Source organism: Physeter macrocephalus, chromosome 21 (assembly GCF_002837175.3).
Source record: "Physeter macrocephalus isolate SW-GA chromosome 21, ASM283717v5, whole genome shotgun sequence".
Taxonomy (NCBI): Eukaryota; Metazoa; Chordata; class Mammalia; order Artiodactyla; family Physeteridae; genus Physeter; species Physeter macrocephalus.
The window spans coordinates 106,415,772-106,421,551 of NC_041234.1; positions in this window are offsets into that span (position 1 = coordinate 106,415,772).

The window sequence follows — 5,780 nt, forward strand, 5'->3', positions numbered from 1 at the left end:
GGCCGTGGGAGGGGCTGCCTGTAGGAGGGGCTGGCCGTGGGAGGGGCTGTCTGCACTCTGAGGGGCTGGCCGTGGGAGGGGCTGGCCGTAGGAGGGGCTGGCCGTGGGAGGGGCTGTCTGCACTCTGAGGGGCTGGCCGTGGGAGGGGCTGGCCGTAGGAGGGGCTGGCCGTGGGAGGGGCTGTCTGCACTCTGAGGGGCTGGCCGTGGGAGGGGCTGGCCGTAGGAGGGGCTGGCCGTGGGAGGGGCTGTCTGCACTCTGAGGGGCTGGCCGTGGGAGGGGCTGCCTGCACTCTGAGGGGCTGGCCGTGGGAGGGGCTGGCCGTGGGAGGGGCTGCCTGCGCTCTGATGGGCTGGCCGTGGGAGGGGCTGGCCATGGGAGGGGCTGTCTGCACTCTGAGGGGCTGGCCGTGGGAGGGGCTGGCCGTAGGAGGGGCTGGCCGTGGGAGGGGCTGTCTGCACTCTGAGGGGCTGGCCGTGGGAGGGGCTGGCCGTAGGAGGGGCTGGCCGTGGGAGGGGCTGTCTGCACTCTGAGGGGCTGGCCGTGGGAGGGGCTGGCCGTAGGAGGGGCTGGCCGTGGGAGGGGCTGTCTGCACTCTGAGGGGCTGGCCGTGGGAGGGGCTGGCCGTAGGAGGGGCTGGCCGTGGGAGGGGCTGTCTGCACTCTGAGGGGCTGGCCGTGGGAGGGGCTGGCCGTAGGAGGGGCTGGCCGTGGGAGGGGCTGTCTGCACTCTGAGGGGCTGGCCGTGGGAGGGGCTGGCCGTAGGAGGGGCTGGCCGTGGGAGGGGCTGTCTGCACTCTGAGGGGCTGGCCGTGGGAGGGGCTGGCCGTAGGAGGGGCTGGCCGTGGGAGGGGCTGTCTGCACTCTGAGGGGCTGGCCGTGGGAGGGGCTGGCCGTAGGAGGGGCTGGCCGTGGGAGGGGCTGTCTGCACTCTGAGGGGCTGGCCGTGGGAGGGGCTGGCCGTAGGAGGGGCTGGCCGTGGGAGGGGCTGTCTGCACTCTGAGGGGCTGGCCGTGGGAGGGGCTCCAGGTGTCCTGAGGACTCGGCGGGGGGGGGGGGTCACGCGAGGAGCAAGCGCAGCTTGGGGTAAGACACCTGTCGCCAAGAGCTCTGCAGGGGTCAGAGCACCTTGACAAGAGGGCCCCTTCCAACATCCGCCACTCTAGGAGGGAGGGTTAGACCCCAGTCCTGGCCAGAGCCCCGAGCTTCCCGCCCCTTGGGCCCGATGGTCCTGCTCAGTCCCTGATGGTTCTGCACCCACTTCAGGGACCAGGTAGCCTGGCACAGCCAGATGGGAGAGAGGATCCAGCACCCAGGGGCCAAGGGACCGTGATGAGGGAGGACCGTATTCCCCCGCGAGGGAGGAAGGCAGGCTGGCACACCACGCTCTGGTTAAGAGGGGCACCTAGGAGACCAGAGGCCTGCGCGCTGAGCCCAGCTCTTCCACTGACCACGGCGGAGCCCCAGGCCAGCCACGGGCACTCGTGCATTTTCAGGAAGGAGCCTTCAGGGTGCTGTGGGCCTTCAGTGTGAGGATGTCTCTTCAACAAATGTCCTCAGGTCTCAGCCAGAGCAGCCCTGTCACCATGAGGAAAGGAAACGAACTGACAGGGGATGACAGCCTGCCGAGGCTCCAGGCACCATGCCTTAACCTCATTATCCCCATGGCCACCTTCTGGAGGAGGTCACCACTAGGATGTCACTGAGGTTGAACCTCGAGCTGGCCTCAGGCAGTTGGAGGCTCCTCACCTTTCCCCTGTCCTTGGGATGCACGTTCTGCCCACTGTTCCCACAGCCAGAGCCCTTTTGAGGACGCGGCCTTGAGAGAGTAAGGCGTCTCTGGGACTGTCTGGACTGAATATGTGACTGAATTCCGTTAAGACCTCTGTACCAACTTTTAAGATTCTGGCAGGTGGGTGGGGAGATGTACTGTCTCGTGCACTCAAGACAAGCCTCATCTGTACGTTCATTTGCTTATTAACCTTGCCCCCTTCCCAATCTGGAGTGGTCTGCTTCTCTCTAGGTCTCTCCTTGCCTTCTGTGTACAGGACCAGTTTGCAAACCAGCACCACGGTTATCCCCATTTTTTGGAGAAACTGAGTCTTGGAGCCCAGTCTGAACTAGAAGCCCAAGCAGAAGCTCCTTTCCTGAGGCCCCAGTGCCTCTTGGAGGGGCAGGGAATTAGGCTGGAGGGGTGGTGCAAGGACACAGTCTGAAGGCGACCCTGGTCTTTCTGGGTAGGAGCCAGGGGACAGATAAGAAACCCAGGGCTTGGGGGCGGAGCTGGGAGCCTTAGCAACGCGGAGCTCCCCATTGGAGCAGCTGGGGCCACGCTGAGGTGGGCCCACCTGTCTTCTCGCGAACCTCCCACCTCTGGAGACTGACTGGGATCCAAGCAACTGAGTCAGGGGAGGGCGAAAGAGCAGCTGAGAGGGCAGTTCCAGGAGGGCTAGTCAGAACACAATACAGTCAGAACACGAGAGATAGAAACGGCGTACAGAGTCCCAGCCCATCCTCCCCCGAGGGAAACTGCCCAGTTTCGCATGAATTTTCACTTTGCGTGCATGTCCTTTATATATGTAAAATTAGGAACATATGACTTTTTTCACTTTATGACATAAATACTTCCTGCTCATCTTCCTGTGTGATTAAGTATGCTTCTGCTTCCAAAGCCACCGAGTATCTCTGGAATGAAGGTTTCATCATGTATTTCGCACTGCCTCTTGCTTGTTTTCCTTTGTTGTTGTTTGTTGGGGGGGTTGAGTTTGAGGTTGTTGTTGGGTTTGGTTTGCTTTTGTGGTTTTTATCGGTTTTTACTGATGACGCGGTGACAGATGTCCTTGTGGATAAACGCTGTGGTGCAGTCATGGTCAATCTCTTACCATACACTCCTGCAAGTGGGCCGGAGGGTATGCATGTCTTAGGGGTTTGACACCCTCCAGAGCAGCGGTGCCAAGTTACTCTGGTCATGCCACTGAGGAGTGAGACTGTTTCGAGACAAGGGTGGCAGCTGTGGGTCACAACACGTTTTAAAATCTGTTACTGCCTTTCCTGCCTCAAGCTGGGTGCATTTCTCTCTCCTCAAGATCAGTGTAATCTTTCATTTAACTCATCCTTTCCCTAAAACTCTTCCTTTCCCATCATCCCCAATTCACGGCTAGAATTAAATCCACTCTCCAGTTGTCGTGGGATAAAGTCGTGGATCCTTTCTGTCTGCTCCTCGCCTTTACCCGTACCGAAGTCTCAAGACAGGTTTTCAGTCTCTCAGTTGGATAAGCCAAATTGTTTATTTTGATATTTTATTTTGCATGCCTTTCAATACATATCACGATTAAATTTTTTTCATATGTCCATTGGCCATTTTTAGTTTTCTTTTAAATTGTAGGGAGTAATTTTTTATTGAGATATAATTGACATATAAATTGTCTACCTTTAAGGTGTACACGTGTTGGTTTGGTACATTTATATATTGCAATTTGATTACCACTATAGTGTTAGCTAACACCTCCATCACATCACATAATTATCATTTCTGTTTTGCAGTATGAATAATTAAGATCTAGTCCCTTAGCACCTTTGAAGTTTATAATAGTTTTGTTGACTATAATCACCAGGCTGTGCATTACATCCCCAGAACTTATTCATCTCCTGTTTGCAAGTTTGTATCCTTAAATAACCTTTCCCCAATTTCCCCACCTCCCAGCCCCTGCTAACCATCGTTCTACTCTCTGTTTGGCTTTTTTGGATTCTACATAATGTGATGTCAGATAGTATCTGTCTTTCTCTGTTTTTCTTGTCTCACTTAGCATAATGCCCTCAAGGTCCATCCATGTTGTCTCAAATGGAAGGATTTCTTTCTTCTTCCACTACTGAATAATATTCCTTTGTGTGTGTGTGTGTGTGTGTGTGTGTGTGTGTGTGTATCTCACATCTTCCTTATCCATTTATCCACTGATGGATAATTAACCTTTTTTTAATGGCCATACCACGTGGCTTGTGGGATCTCACTTCCCCAACCAGGGATTGAACCCGGGCCATTGGTAGTGAAAGCCCAGAATGCTAACCACTAGGCCACCAGCGAACTCCCCATTGATGGATACTTAGATTATTTCCATATCTTGGCTATTGTGTATAATGCTGCAATAAACATGGGAGTGCAGATATCTTTTTGATATCCTGTTTTCATTTCCTTTAAATATATACCCGGAAGAGGAATTGCTGGACCATATGGCAGTTCTGTTTTTAAAACCTAGAACCTAGGGACATGGGAGTTGTCCTGGTGCTGAGGCCAGCCTGCCTGTGGTTCAGGGTGAAGTCGGGTGCTCACTTCCCTCTCCTGCCAGGGCACAGACAAGTACTCAACAAACAATGGCATTAATGCAATCAGCACGGATGCCACCTTCCCCAGCAAACTTTCTCAGTTTAATGGATTCCCACCAACAAAATGACGCTTTCTCAGTGTCCCCCGAGTCATCCCTTCAGTGCCAGACTCTGGGGCAGGTTTTTAGGGCACAAAGGTGAGCAAGTTCAACATGGCCCCTGCCCTCCGACCGGGGACAGATCCATGGTTCTTCCACTTGGCTTCAAATACACGGGTGTTTGTGAAAAAAAATCAAATTCACCCTTAGCTCAAGGTGATGCACCGTAGGGGAAATCTGGAAAGGCATCTGCTGCAGGAGCAGCTGGGAAAATGCAGGGCCGGGAAGCACCCCCGTGGGCCTTCTCTGCGAGGGTGCTATGGGGGGACAAGGGGACTGAGAGGTACCTGGTGGGAGCCCTGGCTGCCTGGGGCACTTCCCCTCCACGGGGTCCCCCTCCTCCGGAAGACGGACACCGCCCTGGTCAGAGGCCTGAGCGTGGTCACCGCAGCCTGGGCACATGCCACACGAGATGATGCACGAGGTCTGCTTCTGTCGAAGCCGCTGCCTCACAGATGCCCTCTGGTCAAAGTGACCTCTCAGGGCCTGAGCCTCCTGCTGTCTGTCCTCAGCCTCGGTGCCCCCAGGGAACCCTGCTTCCACCCTAGGAGGTGACACGGGCCCCATGCTCCAGTCCCTGGGTGCGAAATGTGCAGGGCCCACCTCCGTGGCCATCCAGCCAATGAGGGTGCAGCAGGTGGGCTCCTGTGGCTGCTAAGAGGAGGTGGGCGGGGATACCCTGGCTCCTCCCATCATTGGTGAGGGTGCCAATTTGGTGGCCATAGGGAAATGGGCTGGGGTCTATGCCCTGTGTGTGCTTCAGGGGGATGAGAGGCTCCTCTGTGGGGTCCTTGGGAGGATGGGAGACTGGAATGGAAGGTGTGGCTTTTTGATCAGAGATACAGCCCTAGAAGAAGCTGGGGGATCTGCACCGTCCTCACTATGATTCTCTTTTTTCTGCTTCATGGATCACATCCTCTGTGAATGGGAAGTAGGGAGACCAGGAAAGGCCTGGTCTAAACCCCCTAGACATATATACCATGACCAAGTGGCATTTATCCCAGGAACGCAAAGTTGGTTTAACATCAGAAAACTAATTAATGTTATACTCCATATTAATAGAACAGAGGGGTAACACATGATCATTGAAATCGGTTTTAAAAATGGATTTGATGAAATCCAACACCCATTCATTATTTTTTAAAATTATTTATTTATTTATTTATTTAGGCTGGGCCGGGTCTTAGTTGCGGCCTGCGAGATCTTCATTGTGGCATGCAGACTTCTTTGTTGCATCAGTCATGCAAGATCTAGTTCCCCAACCAGGGCTCGAACCCAGGCCCCCTGCATTGGGAGCACAGAG